Raw genomic sequence first — 24,945 nt, 5'->3', positions numbered from 1 at the left:
CTAAGTTCTACAAATAAATCTCAGAAAAAGAAGTGTACTGTGTAGACATTGGAATTCTTCAGACTTTCACTTCACCCTGGACGGCGAGAAGATAGAGGTAACATGCCACCCAAAATTACTCAGCAGCTCTTTCGGGGGTAGTGCTACACATGGATTTTATTAAAATATCAAGAAGGGTACTCACATGTTCCTGGTGCTTTCAGCGCACCAGGCTATATCAGGCACTAGTGTATAAGATCACCCCCAAAGCCACACAACAGCTATCTCCCTGCTGGCCATTTTTTTATAATTGATTTTGTCTGTGAGACTTCTAAATATGGAACAGCAATCAAAGCATATTTTCTAAGTACAAGGAGTCCTGGGTTTTATTTAAAGTGGAAGTCCATGCAAAATCCCAAATCCCTGCATCTATAGACACCAGGGATCTAACACTAACCTCTCTATTCCTGTAAAGAAAATATGAGTATTTGGAAGCCATTCTGACCCACTCCAACCGGATCCCACTCTGAGCTGTCAGCTGCGGCTTCTCTGTGTAGGCGAGTGCAGAGGAGACGGAGGACAACGGAAGGCCCATAATAACTCTATGGATGACGTCACTTCTTATTCATTTCACAGCCGTTGTCGTCCGTGTCCTCTGCAGATCTTCCAGTGCTGGAGATCGGGTCAGAGCGGGTTAGATCGGCTTCCAAAAGGGTATACTCATCTTTTCTTTACAGGAATAGAGCGGTTAGTGTTAGATCCCTGGTGTCTATAGATGCAGGGAATTTATATTTTGCATGGACTTCTACTTTAGCCATGCCCCTTAAACCCTACTCATTGTTAACAGTTTGGTCACACCCACTGTTCACCACTATACAGTGCAAGTGCTGCATTACTATGCCCAAAGGTGTCTCAGTTGTTTACAATTCAAGTGTAGTGCTACCCCCCACAGGAGCCACTGGCAATTTGGGCCATCAACTCTTGGTCTAGCCCTGTGTAAGGCTTTACTCTCACTGACTCCACCAGTATACCTCTCTGTGAACCTTAGCAGGCACACAAGAAGGGAGTGGCCGGATACCGAATAAACCAGAAGTGAAGTAAGAGGCGTCTGCAACGCCGTATTTTGTACTTCTCTGCTGTTTTTTTAACTTTTTCCTTGTAAGTGCCCATTTGGCCGTTTAAATAAACCTATTTTATTATACATTTTGCACTATGGGAGAATTTTCTTTATCCCCTTTATATGCCTGAATCCTGCGAAAAAATCACGCTGGGGAGTTTGGAAGCCATCATCCATATTTGGAACACATAATCTGGAGAGACACCACCGGCCATTACTTGAGGTAAAGACCAGGAGATCTACCCCCCGTTCCCCCAGTTAAGGAAATCGTCAAGGCTATATATACTCCTTACTAAGGTAAGAGTCCAGAGAGCACTGAGTGGTAGTCACGAAGATTTCCTACAGAAGACGCTGTTTTTGACACCACGTTCATCACAGTCACTTTAGCTCTTTATTTGTTTGTTTACATAAGATATTGTGGATGTTATTTCAGCACTTTACGTATCAGAGTCATTTTGGACTTTTTATTGCTTATTTGCATAGTCATTTTGACATTTTGTTTCATTTGCACAGTTTGATATATTGCTTATTTTGCACAGCAGATATGTTCATATGATGTATTAGTCAGTTTAGCACATACATGTGATTTTTTTACTATTAGAAAGTTGCGCTGATCACTTTTTTACTCATTACCAATTTTTGTGCACTGTGTACACTTTAGGTCTAGCAGCAATTTTCCACATTACTATTTAGATTAGATTTATTCACTTGATAGCGCGAAGGACCAAACTTTCCATCCAGCTCTCCATATGAGATGATACACACCAAATGTACGTTAAACAAAATCAGACAGGCCATTTATGTAACTTGCGAGCTCTCAAACAAAGGGGGAAGGTTTAGGCCTGCAAGATACGGACTTGTAGTAAAACACAGTTCTGCCCTCAGGATAGAGTTACTTGGGAAAGTATTTGTGATGAATCTTCTGCTGGCTACATTGGGGCCCGGTAAGAAAATTGGTGCACAGGGTGATGAGAGTTTGTCAATAAATGGAATATTGCATACAGAGAAGATTAGCATGGCCCCTGCGCAAGGATGACACGCAAATTCGTGAAGCGTTCCATATTTTTCCATGCACTGATCTTGAAATCTCCGAACAAAACGTTAATACTTGCGCTTTATAAATGCAGTAGTAAATGTGGAACTAAGCCTGTCTGTATATCTGGTAGCTCTTTATAAATATATATAATTTTTTTTTTCCTTTTTTTGCTTTTGTTTTTACTGACCAGCATTCTGCCTAAAAGTTTGCTTCTGTGTTGGTTTGATTACCTAGCGCACACGTGGTTGTGAAAATTTAGTCTAGCTCAAAAATGAAAAAAAAAGTGGTTATTGATGTACTCAAATTTGTGTATGTATTTTCAACCGTTCTAGTTTCACCCTACACAGGATAATCAAAAACATGAAACAATTCAAAAGCAAAATAAATAATCCATGTTATCAAAAAAAATGGAATATTGCAGAAATGTATCATGGATGTTGAAATTAGTGAAAGAGGGAACTCCTTTGAAGTAGATGGATACTAAAAAGGGGCATGCCCAGATACAGAAGCCAGGAGCAAAGATGTACACTGTGATAATAGTTAGATGAGAGAGTAGGAACAATGTCAGCACTGCGGAGCACAACGCAGACTACTGGGCTACGTAAGGTTCTGCCTAGAATGGTTTGGGCAATTCAAACAGTAGGAGGTGTAGAGGGTCTGTGACTGTAAATTGTTAGCAGGTGATTGTAGCATCTGTGACCCTCTCACCAACTCTTTTCTGTGCAGTTCTACGATGGTAATTGGTGAAAAAGGTATAATACTGCGCTGCCCAAAAAATGTGTAATAGAAAAAAGCTGCCTGCACCAACAAACAGATGAATTTGTGACAAGGTGTGAAGGGAAAAAGTGAGTGTCTATGAAACAGCAAATCCCCAGGTGGGATGAGAACTCAATCTCCAATCAAAAGCTCACAAAAAAGTGCAAAATATAAATGAACATAGAGAATTGTATCCCATGTGCAAAGCATAATAGACAGTCAGTAATTTATCCACTGGAATAAATAGCTGGTATTGATCCTGACATCATGCAGATACTGTCACCACTGTATACTTGTGAAGCCACCACCAGAAAGGAGAAGATGGGTACTCTTACCATGAGGTGTGGACTCCCCTAAAGCAGTGGTGAGTCTAAACAGTGTGAGAGTAATACCTGCTTCTTCAGACGATCCTTCCAAAGGACAGCTGGGAAGTAACTCCAGGTGGTAATCCAGCCGGTGCTCGATGACACAGGTGATTCCGTGGTGGACAGAGTAAAAAATTGGTAGCGATAAAGATGATTTGGTGGCCCCTCGCATTGGTAGCGATAAAGATGTTGGAATATGGATCAAAGGAAAAAAGAGAGAAAAGGCCTCCTCATGGCATAGGTCAAAAATGGTTTAATAAAAAAACGTTGTACAGCAAAACACCCTTCGGTGTGTACAAAAGGTAAAAAGCGATCACAAGATAAAAATAGGATTACGCGCAATGGTAAGCAGAGAAACCCGACATGTTTCGTTCTATTGAACTTCGACTGGGGTGTTGGTTAGATGAACTAAAATCAGTTGCAGATTTACCTATCTTGTCCAGTCCCATGCAGAGTAAATAAATCATTGAAGTGAATCTTTACTGTTTTTTTGGAGTGAACATTCCTAACACCATTAGTAAATAGACCTCAGTGTAAGGCTGCTTTCACATCGCGGTGACGGTATAGCCACGCTATTTGTAGCGTGGCTATACCGTCGTGTTTACCACAATATTCGGGCGCTAGCAGTGAGGTTTTAACCCTCGCTAGCGGGCGAAAAAGGGTTAATACCGCGGTATTACGTGCTTTCCCATTGATTTCAATGGGAAGGCGCGGTATAGGAGCGGTGAACACACCGCTCCTATACCGCAGTAAAGATGCGGCTAGCAGGACTTTTGGAGCGCTCCTGCTAGCGCACCGCTTCAGTGTGAAAGCCTTCGGGCTTTCACATTGAACACTACAGGGCATGATTTTTCATGCGGTATAGCAGCGCTATTTTTAGCGCTGTACCGCATGAAAAACGCCCCAATGTGAAAGGGGCCTTAATTTCAGGCTTTTCAATTTATGAAACACTTTTTTATGTTTTAGTTATTATATTGTAACTTTGTATACTTTTATTCAAAGCTGTAGAAGAAAATTACAAGTTTACATTTTTGTCATTGGAAGGACATCTAAAGTCCAATAAAAAAGATCAACCCACCAATGTAGCCAAACACTTTTAGGCTGACATAATTGAGACATAAGCCTATGTGCAAGGATTTTGCCCACAAATTCAAAGGTGGGGATATTTTCCAGAGGCTCTGCAGAATGGAGGTGTATTGGATTCTTTTTGTTCAATATGTTTATTGAGTTTACACAAGAAATTTTAAGCAATTAACAATAAGTCATTCATTTAGAAGTAAAGAAAGATACAAAGCATTACATAGATAGTAATCAGAACTGATAAATGAAGAAGAGTAACAGAATAAAATACAATATGGTTTATTGGATTTTTAAAGTGGTAGTAAACTCAAAATGATAAATTTGCTGCTTTAAAATCCTTAATAATCAATGTATATAGTGCTATTTCTACATATTTTTGGGGACTTTTTTTGTTTTCTTGCAATTGAGGCAGGAGGAGTTTCTTTATGTCACCGGTGCATGCGCATATCTTCGGCTATTTATGGCATGTTCTGTGGGCCGTCAGTCTGTTCCTGGCTCAGGGCCGGCGCTAGCGCAAGGCAACATGGGCACTTGCCTTACGGGGGCCAGGGAACAGGGGGGAAATTGACAGTGTCACTGTGTCAGTGTCTCTCTCATCTCTGTGAGTCCCAGGATTACACACAGCAGGTATCTCCCGCTGTGTGTATTGAAGCTTAGTGTGTTAACTTTGGCCACGCTGTGAGAAAAGTCCTGCCCTCCTCCTAGATCAGCTCGTGTGATAGGCTGAACAATGTGTCTATCACACAAGCTGATCTAGGAGGAGGGCAGGACTTTTCTCACAGCGCGGCCAAAGTTTTCAAACTAAGCTCCGATACACACAGCGGGAGATGCCTGCTGTGTGTGAAGTGTAGAGGAGGAGGGAGGGGAGCGCTGCAGCCACACTGGCAGTGTGTGTGATAAATTCTCTCTCATGCCACGCTGCCCCGGCGGCCCCTCCTCTCTTCTCGTCCATCCCCATTTGCTTGTGACATCATCTGGGATGGACAAGAAGAGAGGAGAGGCCACCGGGGCAGCGTGACATGAGAGAGAACTTATCACAGATGCTTCCTGCATACTGCCTGTCAGGTAAACGCTGTGCTCCAATGTGCTCCAATATGCCCCAATGTGCTCCAATATCCCCCGATGTGTGTCAATATGCCCTGATGTGCGCCAAGTGCCCCGTGCCCTGAGGTGCCATGTGTCCTGATGTCCCGTGCCCTGATGTCCTGTGCCCCAGTCTGCTGTGCCTCAATGTCGTGTGCCCTGATGTGCTGTGCCCTGATGTGCTGTGCCCTTTACCCTGATGTGGCCTGGTGTGCTGTATCCTGATGTGCTATGCCCTGATGTTCACTGTGCCCTCATGTGCCCTGATGTGCTGTGCCCTGTGCTTTGATGTGCACTGTACCCTGGTGTGTTGTGCCCTGTGCGTGCGTGCACGCCGGGGGGCATCAAATACACCTTTGCCTGAGTTGGGAAAAATCCTTGCGCCGGCCCTGTCCTGGCTGATGCTGTGTTGCCGTCATCTACATTCATTGTGGCATTGAAATCCTGCGAGTACTGCTCCGTGCTTAGCTAATCATAGACATGCCAGGCTTAGTTGCCATAGTAATTCTGGAACAAAAATTAGGCTTGGATAGCACTCACTGCGCATGCGCAAGATTCTGGTAATTACCAAAAGAAATAGCGGAAGTAAGACACAGATGAGACATGCAAATAGAAATAAGCAGTAAAACAATAAGAAGGATTTATTTTTATGGTGAAATTATATAAAAAGGTATTGTGCAGTGGATATGTTCCTTTTTACTATCAGTTTGCCTGCATTTACTACGGCTTTAGGTTGATAAATAGCTCAATTCAGAATGGAGTGTGTCTTTTTGTATGAATAAATGACTTATCTTGTGTTCTTTTTTCATTCTTTCTGTTTGTACTTCTGTATATACTGTTCTATCTTTTGTAAAGTTTTAGGTCTCGTTCACAACATGTGCAAGGACCTATGTTCCCTGTTTGTTCACAACACTGGTATTATATTTTTTCTATGCAGAACGTATGCATTTTTCTGTGCAGAATAAAACTTACCTGACGCCAACAATATAGTGTGTACAGGGAACATGGGAAAGCGCAAAAGAGGCTGGGCAGAGGATCTGGTAAGTAAAACTGCTTTACCTGATCTTCTAGGCATTTAACCCCTGTAGTGTGTGGGGGGCAGCTCCACTACAAGGAAACTTTACTTTACTTTATGGCAAACATAACTCCACAGCCTCCATATAAACATTACATAGAAGAGGAAAACTAGGTAGGATTTAAAGCAAGTAAAAAAAAAAACAAGGAAATAGTTAGGCAGCAATTTTTTTTTGTTTTATTTTTTTTATTTGAAGTTATGCTATGTAAATGTGTAACAGATATCAAATATAAAATAGGTGTTCAATGGGATATGTTTGGGTGGGACTTTAAATATACCCCTAGGGGTTGATTTACTAAAACTGGTGCACACAGAATCTGGTTGTCAAGTCTACCTCAACGCAGGTGGTCAGAGACTATTGCTGGTTACTGTTTTCTTCACCTACAGCAGTCCCCTTTCCCAGAAGGCAAGCAGGCCTACCGGTACTCGATTGCCCCCAGGTCTTATGCACAATGCTATAGTGCCTGGTCATCACGCCAGAGCAGGCGCAAACTGAACAAAGCAAACAGGGACTTGCAGTTGGCAGACAGGTAGCGTGGTTCTATGACAGTCCAGGTAAAAGGCAGGCTGGGTTCAGGGATTAGTGCAAAATCCGGTCCAAGGTCATACACAGGGAAATAAAATCTAGCAGAGCAAGGCAAACAGACAGGGGGGCTTATTAGGGAATAACACACGTATCACTCTCTATCACAAGCATCCGAGTGAGGGTTTGGCTTATAACAGGTTTGGTTTCCAGAGACTGACCACATCAATTACCTTGCAGGTGGACAGACAGACAAGAAAAGTGTCATAGCCAAAACCTGGATGCTGGAATGAGGAGCAGGAGCACTAGATGCTCCTGACACTGGTGCAGCTGTGCATAGTAACCAACAATCTTCAAACTTCAGCTTGTTCAATTAAGCTTTGACAATAAAACCTAGAAGCTGATTGGTTACTATGAATAACTGCATTAGACTCTGTGTGCACCATTTTTAGTAAAGGCAGAGGCATGATGGGACTTGTAGTTTCGCAACAGCTGGATGGCCGCCAGTTTGAGACCCCTGCCCTAGATAAATCTGGGGCAAGACCCAACCAGGTGACAGAGATAGTTGCTGTTGGCTAGATACGCTTACCAGTCCATGGGAGAAGTACCCCAAGGTATCCAGCAACATAAAGGTATATCTATAATAGCAAAAATACTATACTGTATATATGGACTTTATATCACTTGTCACGTGGTGTTATTGAGTTTATATGTTATTGTTCATCTATTATTATATTAATTAGCGCTGCAATTTTCTTACACCTATTTAGGTTAAGTTTTTTCTGCTTAAATATTCATTCACTAAGCAGAAACTGTAGTTTATCTCACATTTTTTCATTGGCGCAGTGGTGATAGAGGTTACCCAGGGCGTTTGCATCCTATATAAATCATATATTATATATATGCCCAGCCTGTCATCATGTGGTCACTCACTAAATTCTATGTTTATATATACAGAGGTGGAATAGTTCATCTTGGACTTACCTAGATTTTCTTCCCCATATGGATAATACATATGGGGAAGAAAAAAAGTGGGAGGGTTTGAGGCGCAGTGCTCTGCTCCCTGTGGAGAACCTCTGGCTCTAATCACATGCTTGTCAAACATTTATGGTTCTAATGGTTGTGTAGCAAGTGCAATGAGAAGGACCTTAGCAGTAACAGCAGTAGCTGCAAAGGATTTTGGCATATGTATGGCCCCATAGCTTTCTATGGACACTGCAAGAGCCAGCCTGCTCAGGGGAGATAGAGAAGCAAAAGACTCCATCTTGATTTCCTGAGGCAATTCAGATACCACGAGACAGGGGAAGGGACTAGACTTAGGGGAGAGGCGCTAACTCCCAGGTCAGTCCACCGCATTGTTCCGGGCATGCACAGCTGGTCGGGGACATCGAGCCTGAGGGAGGGGGATCTTAGGTGCACCTGCATCGACGGTGTGAAGCGTTCCAGTGTGAGGTGACCAGTCCGGGTCACCAGAAGAGCCTGCCTGTTTCCAGGATGTTCTTTTGGGCCTGACCACAGGATTTGGTGAGAGGGCACTTGCCCATTTGCAGGAAACAAGGCCACTGCACACAGACTTTTTCACTTTGCCCATTTAGCTTTATAGACACTGTATACACACATCATTGCTCTTAGTTACCTTGCTGACACCTGTAGTGCCACAGGACATCAGCTCATTTGCACATATGAAGATACTGTATACAGACAGCATTGTCCATTCACCTTGCTGAGGAATATTGCATTCTTTACTTGATAATTCGGGCCAGTCGTGTTGTTTGGCACTGCTATTCAGGAGTTTAAGTGCACCAATGAGAGTGTCAGCGCCTCATCTTCCTTCCAAAAAACTGAAGTTACTGGTGCCATACGGGCACGCACACACATGTTTAGGCCTCTGTATATGTAGTGGGTGTGCAGGATAGTTTATCCGGGAAGTTAAGCCTTTAAATGTTGAACTGAGTACAGTGTGTGTAATTGGGCCTGTGGTGTCAGAGGATAGAAGAGAGAGGATTGACATAAGAGAAGGTCATTCTTCTGCTCTCCTCCTGCCTGGAGCCATTTTGACTGGAAGTAACTAATCCGATATAAAGTGTCATATTGTGATTTATTTGTCGTTTAAGTGTGCCACTGCTTTTGGGGACTTTCTCAGGTTTGGAATCCCCTGAAAGCAACTCAAATATAGTATTGAGCTATATTGCTCTTAATCTCAGTTATTGCTCTCCAGTTGATTACTTGAATATATATATATATACTGTTATTGTCTGTTATTATTTCACAGAAATATTGCAGTCAAGACAATTTCTGTGTTTTATCATAACTTGTGTGTTTCTCATTGGTCCTTGCACTTACAATATTGCCAGATGTGCCAAGAGGGGAAGACATTGTTATTGGGGTTGAGAGGCAGAGTATGCAACAAACATGCATAAGCTGATGAACAAAAAATATATCTAAATATATAATTCGCACTAGAAGTACATATAAAATGTAATAAAAAATAATTGAATGTGTGACATGTGAAGTTGCAGCTGCTGTACACAAAGGCCCGGATTCACGTAGAGCTGCGTAAAATTGTGCGGGCGTAACGTATCTGATTTAGGTTACGCCTCCGCAACTTACACGGCGTAGCGTAAATCGGCCGGCGTAAGCCCGCCTAATTCAAATTTGGATCAGGGGGGAGTGTTTTATGTAAAACTACTGTGACCCGACGTGATTGACGTTTTTGCGGAACGGCGCATGCGCCGTCCGTGGAATTTCCCAGTGTGCATTGCTCCAAAGTACGCCGCAAGGACGTCATTGGTTTCGACGTGAACGTAAATGACGTCCAGCTCCATTCACGGATGACTTACGCAAACGACGTAACTTTTTCAAATTTCGACGCGGGAACGACAGCCATACCTAACATTGGCTGCGCCTCATATAGCAGGGGCAACTTTACGCCGGGAAAAGCCTAACGTAAACGTTGTAACTTTACTGCGTCGGCCGCGCGTACGTTCGGGAATTTGCGTATCTAGCTAATTTGCATACTCGACGCGGAATTCGACGGAAGCGCCACCTAACGGTCAAAAAAAAATGCAGTTAAGATCCGGCGGTGTAAGAGACTTACGCCTGTCGGATCTAATGGATATCTATGCGTAACTGATTCTAAGAATCAGACGCATAGATACGACGGGTCAGATTAGGACTTAAGACGGCGTACATGGCGCTGCGCGGTCATAAGTTCTTTGAGAATCTGGGCCAAAGTGTTAACACTTGACAAATAGATAACTCAAAAGAATTACAGCGCTTGCAAATAAATAAATAAAATGCAAACATCAAATGAAAACAATTCATAAACAAATGGTGAAAGTCCAAAAAATTGTGAATGATGTGTTCCAATATTAAAGTGCAGTCGTGCTCCAAATCTCAAGGTGCGCCACACTCCCTCCTGTGTCTCCACTCACCGGATGGAATGGACTCCTAGCTTTTCTGCCTGGGGGTCGTTCAGGCTTTGAGATGGCCAGGGATGACTGAGTCACGTCAATGTACCAAGAAGATCTCCAGTATTTATAACCATCACATGTGGATCATGATGCCCAAAATAATGAAAAGAAAGGGGACCATAGTGAAGTACTGTTTACCAAAGAATTTATTGCATATAATAGACGCCCCCTGAGGGAGGGTGAAATGCATTGACGGAATTTTCATTTGATGTCTTCATTTTATTTACTTGTAATTCTTTTTAGTTATCTAAACATACATAAGTGCCTCCTGCGGGGTAGCACTACATATAAAAATCAGGCAGGCCCTTGCACTACAAAGCTGGGGGCAAATCTAAAGGAATTAGATAAGAAAATTGTATAATTAACCACTTAAGGACCCCCTACCAACGATATACGTCGGCAGAATGGCACGGCTGGGCACAATTACGTACCTGTACGTGTCTCTTTAACCACTTAAGCCCCGGACCAATATGCAGCCTAAAGACCCAAGGGGTTTTTACAGTTCGGGACTGCGTCGCTTTAACAGACAATTGCGCGGTCGTGCGACGTGGCTCCCAAACAAAATTGGCGTCCTTTTTTCCCCACAAATAGAGCTTTCTTTTGGTGGTATTTGATCACATCTGCGGTTTTTAGTTTTTGCGCTATAAACAAAAATAGAGCAACAATTTTGAAAAAAAAGCAATATTTTTTACTTTTTGCTGTAATAAATATCCCCCAAAAACATATATAAAAACATTTTTTTTCCTCAGTTTAGGCCGATACGTATTCTTCTACCTATTTTTAGTAAAAAAAATCGCAATAAGCGTTTATCGATTGGTTTGCGCAAAATTTATAGTGTTTACAAAATAGGGGATAGTTTTATTGCATTTTTATTTTTTTTTATTTTTTTACTACTAATGGCGGCGATCAGCAATTTTTTTCGTGACTGCGACATTATGGCGGACACTTCGGACAATTTTGACACATTTTTGGGACCATTGTCATTTTCACAGCAAAAAATGCATTTAAATTGCATTCTTTATTGTGAAAATGACAGTTGCAGTTTGGGAGTTAACCACAGGCGGCGCTGTAGGAGTTAGGGATCACTGTGTATGTGTTTACAACTGTTTGGGGGTGTGGCTGTAGGAATGACGTCATCGATCGTGTCTTCCCTATAAAGGGAATGACGCGATCGATGCGCCGCCATAGTGAAGGACGGGGAAGCCGTGTTTACACACGGCTCTCCTCGTTCTTCAGCTCCGGGGAGCGATCGCGACGGAGCGGCTATAAACAAATAGCCGCGCCGTGGTCCCGGATCGCTCCCCGAGCGGACCCGACCTCCGCATGTAGCGGGGGGGGTCCCGATCGGACCCCCCACCCGCTAATAGGGGAGGACGTACCCATACGCCCATGTGCCTGTACGTGCCATATTGTGGACGTATATGTACATGGGCTGGTCCTTAAGTGGTTAAGGCCCAGCCGTGGGGTCCGAAGCTCCGTGACCACGCCCACGGGACCCGATCGCCACTGGTGTCCCGCGATCGGTCACCGGAGCTGAAGAACGGGGAGAGCTGTGTGTAAACACAGCTTCCCCGTTCTTCACTGTGGCGCTGTCATTGATCATCTGTTCCCTGATACAGGGAAAGACGATCACTGACGTCACACGTCCAGCCCCGCTCCCCTACAGTTAGAAACACATATGAGGTCACACTTAACCCCTACAGCGCCACCTAGTGGTTAACTCCTAAACCGCAATTGTCATTTTCACAGTAATCAATGCATTTTTATAGCACTTTTTGTTGTGAAAATGACAATGGTCCCAAAAATGTGTCAAAATTGTCCGATGTGTCCGCCATAATATCGCAGTCACGAAAAAAATTGCTGATCTCCGCCATTAGTAGTAAAAAAAAATATTAATAAAAATGCAATAAAACTATCCCCTATTTTGTAAACGCCATAAATTTGCGCAAACCAATCGATAAACGCTTATTGCGATTTTTTTTTTTACCAAAAACAGGTAGAAGAATACGTATCGGCCTAAACTGAGGAAAAAAAAGTTAATTATAGCAAAATGTAAAAAATATTTATTTTCAAGATTGTCGCTCTATTTTTGTTTTATAGCGCACAAAATAAAAACCGCAGAACCACCAAAAGAAAGCTCTATTTGTGGGGGGAAAAGGATGCCAATTTTGTTTGGGAGCCACGTCGCACGACTGCGCAATTGTCAGTTAGAGCGACGCAGTGCCGAATCGCAAAAAGGGGCAAGGTCCTTTACCTGCATAATGGTCCGGGTCTTAAGTGGTTAATGGTCAGATTTACTGTACTGCAAAAGTGGAAACAAACTTTAAACTAATTCATGGCTGTAGTGCCCATTTCTGTCCACTAGATGTCCCGTGTGTGTTGAGTAATGTGTATCCAGTAATAGAACACATTATTAGACCATTATGATTGTTGCACCTCTATTATCTATATGGTATTAATTAGAGGACATAGGTGACTGACTGACTGACTGACTGACAACGTTTTTCTGTTTTTCTGTTTTGCAGCTGCCGCATGTTTGAGTATTGAGCGAGTGACCATACTCATTGATTTAGAGTTTGTACCAAATTGTGCTGACAGCTGGAGTGAGACTACCCTTGTGAATGGTTATTATGACCGTGAATGACGTCATGGCCCCGTACTAGCAGGACGTGTAATAATGTTCGGATCCTATTTTGCGGACTTTGCACCTCTCGGAGTTCTGCCTCACGAATAGCCAGCAGGTGGCGCTGTGTGTGGAGAGGATTCCACTCTACCAACCACCAGCTCACAGCGCAGCCTTCGCTAAGACTCACGGTCATTGTAGTCCTACCGCGTTCTGTCTCCGCTACTAATGTTCCTGTTCGGCTCCTTCTTCTGCAGCCTCTCCGTGTGTCCATACACCTCTTTCGTACTAAGCGTCCGGGCTGGGAAGGCGCTTGCCTGAAGCGACCAAGCGAGGCTGCGGTCGCCTCCAGAGCCCAGGGAGAGAACTACAAGTCCCATGCTGCCTTGCGAGGCCGGGGCACGGCAGGATTTAAAGGCTCAGTACGAGCCGGAGATAATGCAGCAGGTTGGTTAGGGGGATTTTTTACTGCAATATACGTACGTATTTAAATGAGTGTGGTGGAAAAAAAAAAAGAAAAAAAAAAAAAAAAAGGAAAGAAAGAAGGAATGACAGGGTGAGACATGAGAAGAGTGAGAAGAACAAGTCATCCTCCCCAAGCTGTGTGATAGAAGGTATAGTAGACTGTCAGCCTTCTCCTCTCTCTCATATAATGCATGATGTGTGATTGAATGATGCATGATGTGTGATTGAATGATGAGGGGGTCTTACATGCTGGGCCTGGGGGGGTTGCTATTGTTTTGTATGTGATCACAGACTGCTGCATAGAAGGTGATGGGGAGGGAAATGATCAGATTATAGCACCATGCAAGGAAGGCTGCATTGTGTCTGCCCCAGAGCCCTAGCTGCCCCAAGGTGCCCTTATCCACACATGGGGACCACTCATTTCTAGGATTAGGTGTCATATGTATTCTACACAGGTATTCTACATCTGCAGCAGTCCTTTAGGCGTAAGCACTTTGCAGAGGGTTCCGCCAAGCTGTCCTGCAGAACAATCCTCTGTGATCAGATCTATTTGGGGGGCCCCCAGGGGTGCCACCTACGCCTCTCTCCGCCAATGCCGTAATCTATTCCTACCATGCCTGGCACAAGGAGATGATGGCTGGCAGTAAAGACAGCATTTATATTTTCGCCCCCCCCCCCCCCCCTCACCCCACAAGCTTTGATGTGTCAACTGATCTTTACCAGCCACTTGCATGACATGTTTTTTTTATTAGCATTGCACCACAGGGCCTTTATTCCACCCATAGATCATGCCAGCTTTTTCTATACAAAGTTTTATGTGCTACGGAAATATCAACTGTTTTTTTTTTGTTTTTTTTGAAAGCATGGTTGTAGAATAATATTATATGATGGTCTGCCTAAATGGAACTATGATGCTTCTAAATCAGAAAATGAACCATTTGCTGCAAACTAAACGAAAGGACAAACCGATTGGTTCGTGTTGTTGCCATGGAAGCCGGGAGCCAATCGTTTAATAGCTTTGCAGTTTGTGTTCACAAAAAAATGGTCGGAGTAGCAAATTGGGTGCTTGCTTTAGATTTCTAAATTATACCATTTATGGTCACTGTTTTTTTTTGTTTGTTTTGTTTTTTATTTTTATTTTTTGGACTACAGTTGTATTCTCTTTTTTGTTTGTTTGCTTGCTTTTTATTTTTTTAGGGAGGTTGCTTGAATTTTTGGGTGGGGGTTATTTTGTTTTTTGTTTTTTTTTATTTTTTGTTTTTCTAAATTTTGGTTCAAACTTTAGTAATTCATTTTTATTTATTTTTTTATTATCTTTGTACTTGGGTAACTTTCTGAGTTTAGTCATTTTAACTTTATTTGAAATTGTGTAGTAACCTGCTTAGACAGCTGAACAAAAAGCAGAACTGAGGGTGAAAGAACTGACACTATTATTATTATTATTATTATTATTATTATTATTATTATTTTATTACAGGCACTTACTTTTATATAGTGCAATTGATTGTTTACATCAGTCCTCAAGAAGCTTGCAAGGTCTCTAATGCCTTGTTTCCACTGAACGGAACGGTTCGGGTCAGTATGTTTGGAACGGTTTAGAACGGACCGGTCTATTCTCGTGAGTGTTTCCACTGCAAATCGGAACGTCGGGACCATACAGGATTTAGAGAAAATGCCTAGCGTGTCCACCAATCAGTGAGATGTATTTGTAGGTCCGCCCTAATGGAACCGTTCCATTTCTATGGCCCCACATCTGATGCAGGACCCAGAATGGTCCGGTACGGTTCGCTTTTATGGCACACTTTCATAATGGAAACACCCAAAATAGCGTACCGAACCGCACCGAACCGATCCGCTCAGTGTAAACGAGGCATAACTCACATTTATACATACACATACAAGGGCCAATAGACATTAGTAGTATTCTTCTTATTATTGTTATTAATTTTTATTCTGGTTTTCTTGGCACCAACAGTTTGCATAGCTCTTTCCAAATTAAAGGGATACAGTACAATTACAATGCAATTCAAGACAAGGGCCTTGCTCGTAAGAGCTTACAATCTAAAGGGAAGCTCCATGAGCAGGGCCCTCCTATTTATTTCTGTGTTGAATTGTATTGTAATTTTACTGTCCCCCCTTTATATTGCAAAGCACTGTGTAAACTGTTGCCGCTATATCAATCCTGTATAATAAAGGGAGGGGCAGGGATGAGTTGATGGAGAAGGAAACATTTTTTTTTAGTTGTTAAGTAGACACACTAAAGCAGTGGTCTCCAAACTGCAGCCGGGGAACAAGATCTGGCCCCTTGCTTGCCTTTATCAGGCCCTTGGGGCACTATTCCTCCCCCTGACACCAGTGATGGGGCACTATTCCTCCCCCTGACACCAGTGATGGGGCACTATTCCTCCCCCTGACACCAGTGATGGGGCACTATTCCTCCCCCTGACACCAGTGATGGGGCACTATTCCTCCCACTGACACCAGTGATGGGGCACTATTCCTCCCACTGACACCAGTGATGAGGCACTATTCCTCCCACTAAGCCCAGTGATGAGGCACTATTCCTCCCACTAAGCCCAGTGATGAGGCACTATTCCTCCCACTAAGCCCAGTGATGAGGCACTTTTCCTCCCACTGAGCCCAGTGATGGGACACTTTTCCTCCCACTGAGCCCAGTGATGGGACACTTTTCCTCCCACTGACACCAGTGATGAGGCACTTTTCCTCCCACTGACACCAGTGATGAGGCACTTTTCCTCCCACTGAGCCCAGTGATGAGGCACTTTTCCTCCCACTGAGCCCAGTGATGAGGCACTATTCCTCCCACTGAGCCCAGTGATGAGGCACTATTCCTCCCACTGACACCAGTGATGAGGCACTATTCCTCCCACTGACACCAGTGATGAGGCACTATTCCTCCCACTGAGCCCAGTGATGGGGCACTATTCATCCCACTGAGCCCAGTGATGAGGCACTATTCCTCCCACTGAGCCCAGTGATGGGGCACTTTTCCTCCCACTGAGCCCAGTGATGGGGCACTATTCCTCCCACTGAGCCCAGTGATGAGGCACTATTCCTCCCACTGAGCCCAGTGATGAGGCACTATTCCTCCCACTGAGCCCAGTGATGGGGCACTATTCCTCCCACTGACACCAGTGATGGGGCACTATTCCTCCCACTGACACCAGTGATGAGGCACTATTCCTCCCACTGACACCAGTGATGAGGCACTATTCCTCCCACTGACACCAGTGATGGGGCACTATTCCTCCCGCTGACACCAGTGATGAGGCACTATTCCTCCCACTGAGCCTAGTGATGAGGCACCATTCCTCCCACTGAGCCTAGTGATGAGGCACCATTCCTCCCACTGACACCAGTGATGAGGCACCATTCCTCCCACTGACACCAATGATGAGGCACCATTCCTCCCACTGAGCCCAGTGATTAGGCACCATTCCTCCCACTGATACCAATGATGAGGCAAAATTCCTCTACTAACACAACAGAAGATAAATTCTTCTTATCACTGATAACGTGGATGGGGCGTTATTTGTATCACTGATACCATTTTCTACTTCCACAGGCCACAGTCCAGCCCTCTCAAAGGTCTAAAGAGCAGTAAACCGGCCCTGTGTTTAGAAAGTTTGGAGACCCCTGCTCTTGAGGATATGGAAAACTATGATGTGTTTGCCTATGAAGGCAACTTCTGGCTCTGCCCCTCTAGGGGAAAATGAATTGAAGGGAAGTTTGGAATACCCACTGCAGGTTTAAACAGAACACAAGTTGAACACCAGACTTGTGGGGTTAGGCTGCCTTTTTAGGTGTGGGGGGCCTGATGCAGAATAGTGGCACCATTAAAAGTAGAATTCTGACAGATAGACCTTATGGGACCCTGTCATTATTGTTATTACTTTTATTTTACATTTTGACTATAATGTACTTTTTAAAAGCCAAGCAATTTAGAAGAAAGAGACGAGGCCTAGAGTAGCAGGAATTTTCTCATCTCTGACTTCATTTACCCTCCGTATGCTAAGGCCTTGTACACGTTGGACAGGTTTCCATTCATCTGCAGTAGTTTTCAAATATAGTAATAAGCAAAGACATAAGGATATACATTGTTTCCAGCAGCTCTTGTTTACACCAATATGTTGTGAAAATGTCTTGGCTGTGTTGATCTAGACTTTTTGACTAAAGCCAGTTGAACAAAATCCTTAACTCAGTGTGATGCAGCATGGAACAAGAAGGGAGAAAGAAAGGCGCACCAGCCTCGTGTACTACCATTTGACAATTTATTAAATAAAATTGATATTAAAAACTACTCACAAACAAATGGTGATAAAAGGCTTGTCACAAACGATGAAATAAATACCCCTCGAACCACACTCCGGAATGTAGGGGGGGGTTTTGAGGTGCGTCACTGCTGGCTTACGTGTTTCGAGGCGTCAGGGACCTCTTCCTCAGAGCCTAGCAGCATGGAACACCCTGTTTTTGTATTTCTGGTGCAAGTCCAGCTTACATTTTAAGAATTTTTATTTTTTTTTGGACTCCAACATGTCATCATAAACATAATTACCGCATAGGCCTGTCTTAACATGTTTATGATCTAAGTGGGGCAATTTTAGAACTTTCCTTTATACAGGCATTAGGTGGCACAAGGTATAAAACATTTTTTTTTACTTTGGGTTCCTTCATGTTCCGTTGAACATCCTGAGAACACAAAAATCAGGACACTGAGGGGCAGATCCACGTACATCGGTGCATTGTTGCGGCCGGCGTAGCGTATCTCTGATACACTACGCCGCCGTAAATTACAGCGTAATTTCCTTATCCTCAAAGAATTTGCGCCGTAAGTTACGGCGGCGTAGTGTATCTTTGGCGGCGTAAGGGCGCGCAATTCAAATCAATGTGATGGGGGCGTGTTTTATGTAAATACGTTGTGACCCAACGTAAATGAAGTTTTTTTTTAATGGCGCATGCGCCGTATGTGGGGGTATCCCAGTGCGCATGCTCGAAATTAACCCGGAACAAGCCAATGCTTATGACGGTGACGTCATTCTACGCAAATCCCTATTCGCGAACGACTTACGCAAACGACGTAAAAAATTCAAAATTCGACGCAGGAACGACGGCCATACTTAAAATTGAGTATGCCTCATATAGCAGGGGTAACTATACGCCGGAAAAAGCCGAACGCAAACGACGTAAAAAAAGCGCCGGACATACGTTCGTGGATCGCCGTATCTAGCTAATTTGCATATTCAACGCGGAATTCAACGGAAACGCCACCTAGTGGCCGGCGGAAAAATGCACCTACGATCCGACAGCGTACTAAGACGTACGCCTGTCGGATCAAGCCCAGATACGACGCGGGAACTTTGAAATAGATACGCCGGCGTAATTCTTCTGTGGATCTGGCCCTTAATATGCAAATGTTATTTTGACAAAGCAAAGTCAGACTGCTTCCTGCACCTTCTGTCTACTCCGCCTTACTATCGCATTTAAGGGTCATTAGAGAAGCGGGCAAGTCCTCATCTTTAAGCCCAACTATTGAATTTAAGGTCTATTAGGGAAGCATACAACCCCTCATTTTTAAGCCCTCAAGTAATTATGCATTCTTTTATATCTCCTGGGTTTTCTGTTCCTCGTGAAGAGGTGTACAAGTATCTTTAGGCAACTGATGGAGTTGCCTAAAGTTGTAAGTTGTCTGGTGGCACTTACAATATTTTAATATAGAGAATTGTGCTTTAAAGGTTGGAACAAGCCTAGTAGAGAACTGAGAATAGAGCCTTTCCACAAGAAGTCTTGTAGTAGTCCTTTTAGATAAAGCTATGAATGAGGAGCACTTTAGAAGTTAAGAGGAGGGTGTTGACTTCTGCTGCTTGGGAGGCATTTGTAGGGTTGTGAAGTGTTTCCAAGGCACAAAATAATACTTAAAGGAACACTAAAGGTTCGTTTTTTATTAGATCAATTGATTGCTGTAAGCTAGAGCATTTAAATATCACTTGCCTCGTTTTTCCTTTTGACCTCCAAAATACAGTAATCCAGGTTTGAAAATGCCATTTCCTGTCACTCCTCTTCTTGCTTTCCACCAGCATCTGAGCCATTTGCATGGTGGAAAGCAGAATGTGCTCACCCCCTCCCTATGACTACAGCCCTGTGTGAAGATGCTCTCTTATCCCTCACAGGCATGGAGGCTAAGCCTAATGGGAACTGTAGTTCCCATTAGGCTGTGATGTAGCAAGAATGAATGTGCACCGCAAACCAGGAAGTCAGTGAGAATAATGATTCAGGAGTGCTGGAGGTGAATAAAACAGCTCGATTTCAACAGGTATCAAACTAGTTATAATGCAAAACATTACTTTTTACTTTATCAGCTACTGTCAGACTTTAATTTTAGAGGAAAATATTTTTGTCTTTACAACCCCTTATTCCCTGCTTAATATGAAGCCTGTAAAAGGATTAAAAGAGCGCATTAGAAATGGTGGAAAGTGTAATTAAATCTCACAGCAGCATTCATGATTGATTGTAGAGGTGACTATCTTATAAGCGGGAAAACTAAAATAGAGGTAGTTGAACAGTTTTATCATTTCTGTCTTCAATTATTCTGTTTAGAGACCTTAGTTTCTTTCTTTTCCATTTAAGCATCTCAGCTATGTACCTTGTCTGCAATGCTGACAAATCTGGAGATGCCAGTAGTTAAAGGTATAGTTTACATTTTCGAAAAAGCTGCCTAAGCAGATATAGGGTACCTGTAGATAAAAACAAACCGTGTAGCCATAGCCAAAGTTGTATATTACCCTTGGTACAGGTGTAGCTTATATACATACCTCCTTGAATCCTGACTGAAAAAATCCCAGAGATCGCATCCTCCCATCTTGCCTTGTGAAACATGTATAGGAAACAGAGCTTGAAATGGACGTTGCTAAGAGACTCTTCTGCCACGTACACACGATCGTAAATTCCGACAAGAAAACCGTGGATTTTTTTCTGACGGAATGTTGGCTCAAACTTGTGTTGCATACGCACGGTCACTCAAATTTTGCTGGATATTCCGACCGCCAAGAACGCAGTGACGTACAAGACGTACGACAAGCCGAGATCGATGTTCAATAGGCAGTTCAGCTCTTCTGCTTGATTCTGAGCATGCGTGTTTTTTTTGCCCATCGGAATTACATACAGACGAGTGGATTTTCCTCGTAGGAAACTTTTTCCGTCTGAACTTTTTCCGTCTGAAAAATAGAGAACCTGCTCTCAATTTTTTTTGCCAGAAAGTCCGATGGAGCATATACACGGTCGGAATTCCGATCAAAAGCTCACGTCAGACTTTTCTTGTAGGAATTTCCGAGTGTGTGTGTGTGTATGGGGCATTACTGTTCACCTCCATTATCACAAGAGCAAGCTTTCTCTGATTCAAACCCCCTCACATGTGCATTCTCTCCTATGACACCCTGGCTCTGAGCTCAACGTTTGATAACTCACTCCTGTCATAGAGGTGAACAGTAAGAGCTAGGAGTCTCTTAGCAACGTCCTAGCAACAAGGCACGCTTCGCGTGCGCAAGACGCTTACCCCGACTTGTTCATTCCCCGACTTAGTTGGGGTAGGCGGTACACTTTGGTGGGTCAGCCATGCCCTGTGACCTTTGACCTTTGGGAACCCGCCTTCTGACCTTTGACCTCTGGGGAGGTCCCTGTTCCAATTTATGAGTCCTAGCCATATTCTTCAATGGGAAACCCTAACTCCTAAACCCTAACCCCTAGATTGAAACAATTTCTAGGAGTATTCAGTCAGGCTTCAGGCGATACAAAAATTTCCTATGCCTATAAAAAGGGCATTATTCAACTTTGCTCAAAGCTGCACAGTTTGTTTTTATCTACAGGCGCCCCTTACCTGCACAGGCAGTTTTATGGTAAAGGTGAACTATGCCTGTAAAACAATGGCTGCAAATCACCTAATAAGATCCCTTTCAATGCTAGTTGCTAAGAAAGTGGGATATTTTGTTCATATGTTACCTGTAAGTACAGAAGCCCTATGTAGTGGGGAAAAAATAAAGGTCAAGGGAGAATACACATTTCAAATTTTCCAAAAATAGCAGGTTAGGTGCGAACCAGATAGTGGCTGGCGTGCTAAATGGCAGACCTTCAAATGCTCACTATTGTCTGTTTTGAAGAAACGAACCCAAGATTTTTTAATACAGTTTGAACGGAGGTATCATACGAGGATGTCTTTCAGTCTACCTAATTGGAAAACTCATCCAAACAAGCAGTATCCAGTAGCGTGTTATTGCACTTCAGTTTCCAAACTACTGTGTGAAACGTTTGAAAGCTGCATAGCATTAAAGAGGAATTAAAGTCTTCCTCTTTAATTGTACCTACAGGTAAGCCTATAACAAGGATTACCTGTAGGTACTGTAAATATCTCCTAAACTTTCACTGTTTCAGAGATTTTTACTATACGCTGCCACCGACGTCTTTGGCGCATGCTCATTGAAGAAATGGCCCGCACGAGTCTTTTCTTTAGGGCCCGTGATGTCATTGCGGCTCTGGCCAATTACAGCACCAGAGCCTATGAACCCAGAAGTAACTCTGGGAAAGATGTCGGCCCTGTCAGCGGTTTGCCGGCGCCGATTCAGGGTCATCGTTCTAAGGTAAGTATTTCATAATGAGCTAGTATGTGATACATACTAGCTCATTGTGCATTTGTCTTGCAGGTTTTTTATTTATTTTTGGAGGTGTACAACCTCTTTAAATGGCCATATTATGGCAGGAGTAGAAAATGTCCTGGTATCATAAGGAGTAAATAGTTTCCCCTCTTTGTTTTTGGTAGGAGGATTGGTGCTCTGTCACTGGTGTCAGTAGGAGGAACAGTGCCCTGTTGTCACTGGCAGTAACTATTCCCCGCTGCTGCTGACAGTAGAGGGAATAATGCTCCAAGGGCTGGATAAAAGCAAGCCAAGGGCCACAACCAGCCCCCGGGCCACAGTTTGGAGACCACTGCTCCAAAGTAAACACACATGTTAAGTTTGTAACATGTGGGACATTGAACGGAGCTTATTCAAAAAGGATTTCTGCTTCTCATACAAGTGGACAATTGGGTCCGAAGTTGGTGAGTGGACTATAAATACTACTATGTGGTTCTGATCTTCTGATTGGCTGACCTCAAGTCCTTATGTGATCTAATCCAGATCATGTGGCCACTTTCTGTCTGTTAAGGTGTCAATGAATTCACCTAGATTTACAGTAGGTAGAGATAACAGCACAGAAGAAACACAGGGGCTGACCACAGGACTTCACATAGATCTCATTGAGAGTGGGAACCAATCAGGAGATCACGAACATATAAATGCACAATCCATTCTCCTTGCCTTAATTTCTTTCATTCTCCATTTACTGTATTTTTATTTTTACTTGTGGATAACATGGTGACATTGCTATGTGATCTCAATGTGGAGTTTCCACAACTCTTTGTCTGGGTGACATTGGAACTGAAATTGAAGGGAACTCTAATGGCGCGTACACACGATCACTTTTTGTGATGGAAAAAAAATTTCATTTATCGTGAAAAAAAATGACATTTTTACAACTTCATCATTAAAAATGATGTTGCCCACACACCATCGTTTTTGAAAAATGATGAACAAAGTGACGGCACTCTAAAGGGGAAGTTCTATTCGCCTTGAGGCTGCTTTTAGCTGGTTACTTGTTAGTAAAAGACGATTCGTGCTTTTTTGTCTGTTACAGCGTGATGAATGTGCTTACTCCATTATGAATGGTAGTTTTACCTCCTGTCTCATAACTTGCTTCTGGGCATGTGCGGGTTTAAAACGTTGTTTTTGCCCACACACGATCATTTTTTACGACACAAAAAATGACATTTAAAAAAATGACATAAAAAATTGAAGCATGTTCGAATTTTTTTTTGGTCGTTTTTCAGAAGACAGAAAAGGATGTGAAGCCCACACACGATAATTTTAAATGACGTTTTTAAAAATGTCATTTTTTTTCATCACAAAAAGTGATCGTGTGTACGGGGCATACAATTTTGAGCTGTCACCAAAAAAGGAATGGGGGGTGAACTCTTCCATTAACCCCCCTGGCGGTATTCCCGAGTCTGACTCGGGGTTAGATTTTTGTGCTAGGATCGGTAACCCCGAGTCAGACTCGGGCTGGCCTCGCTGGATCCACAGGCATTGTTTACTTACCTTGTCCCTGGATCCAGCGATGCCACCGCGCTGTGTGAGCGAGCGTGTCCTCGCTCGATTCACACAGTGCTTCTGTGTGTCGCCGATCTCCGTTCCCTGCGACTTTACAACGCACGGGGGCGAGGAACGGCGCCAAATTAAAAAAAGTAAACAAACACCTTACATACAGTATACTGTAATCTTATAGATTACAGTACTGTATGTAAAATATACACACCCCCCTTGTCCCTAGTGGTCTGCCCAGTGCCCTACATGTTCTTTTATATAATAAAAACTGTTCTTTCTGCCTGCAAACTGTATATTGTCCATAGCAACCAAAAGTGTCCCTTTATGTCAAAAATAGTTTGAGCAGCTAGAAAACAGCGATAATAAATTATAATCACTTGCAGAATTGTGCGATAGCGATTTGTGGGGAAATTCATCATAAAAAAATAAAAGAAATGACAGCAACAATTCTGCAACTGAGCAAATTTCAGTGATTTTGAGTTGATTACATTATTGAATAATTTTTATTATAATTATATTATTATTTGTTATAATTATTTATTATTTTATAATTTTTGTTTTTAAAAAAAATTCATACCCGGGATGCCTACTAGACTCTTGTTTGGTCAGATTTAAGTGAGTTATTCCTAAGAATTACAGGCCTACAGTATAAAACACCAAATTTCCTTGCAGTTAATGGTACCGCTTTTAGCACCTTTTTTCTGAAATAATCATACCGCCAGGGAGGTTAAGGACACCTGCTCCAGTGACAAGTCTAAAGAGGTGATTTCCCGTTACTTTGTAGATATTTTCTTTTGCTTCCTGTTGTGTTTACAGGGCAGGACATGAAGGGAAATCTCCCAATGGCAAACCATTCCTTACACTATAAAAACCTTTTAGGTTTAGTTTACCCATGTTACATTTCTATAGTTCATGCAGACAGTGTGACTGCCATAGTTCATTGAAGCTTTTTGATGGTATGGCATCTGCATCTTCTGATTCCTTAACAAATATAAAAGGTTGAACTGGATGGACTATTGTCTTTATTCAACCTTACCTACTACCGTGTTTTCCCCGAAAATAAGCCCTAGCGTAATTTTCCAGGAGGGATGCAACATAAGCCCTACCCCAAAAATAAGCCCTAGTTTAAATGCTTGTAAAATTCTATAATCCACTCTATTAC

The 24,945-nt window shown here is 43.0% G+C and overlaps 1 protein-coding gene and 1 pseudogene across 2 annotated transcripts in view; both read left to right on the top strand.

Annotated features, from left to right (window-relative positions):
- Positions 1-2,063: 2,063 nt before the first annotated feature.
- LOC120925369 lies at positions 2,064-2,163 on the top strand (annotated as a pseudogene).
- Positions 2,164-13,301: 11,138 nt separating this feature from the next.
- The window catches only part of ASPHD2 (aspartate beta-hydroxylase domain containing 2), an 81,887-nt gene continuing 70,243 nt past the window's right edge, over positions 13,302-24,945 (top strand). Inside the window, exon 1 of one of the 2 annotated variants that reach the window (XM_040351266.1) lies at positions 13,302-13,557. The gene's annotated coding sequence lies outside the window, so the exon portion shown is untranslated. Of the gene's footprint in view, positions 13,725-24,945 lie in introns of both variants that reach the window. The other variant, XM_040351258.1, reaches the window with a different exon arrangement.

The sequence above is a fragment of the Rana temporaria genome, chromosome 1 (genome assembly GCF_905171775.1).
Source record: "Rana temporaria chromosome 1, aRanTem1.1, whole genome shotgun sequence".
Lineage (NCBI taxonomy): Eukaryota > Metazoa > Chordata > Amphibia > Anura > Ranidae > Rana > Rana temporaria.
The sequence above is the reverse complement of the archived record's forward strand: the minus strand, read 5'-3'. Positions and strand labels throughout refer to the sequence as shown.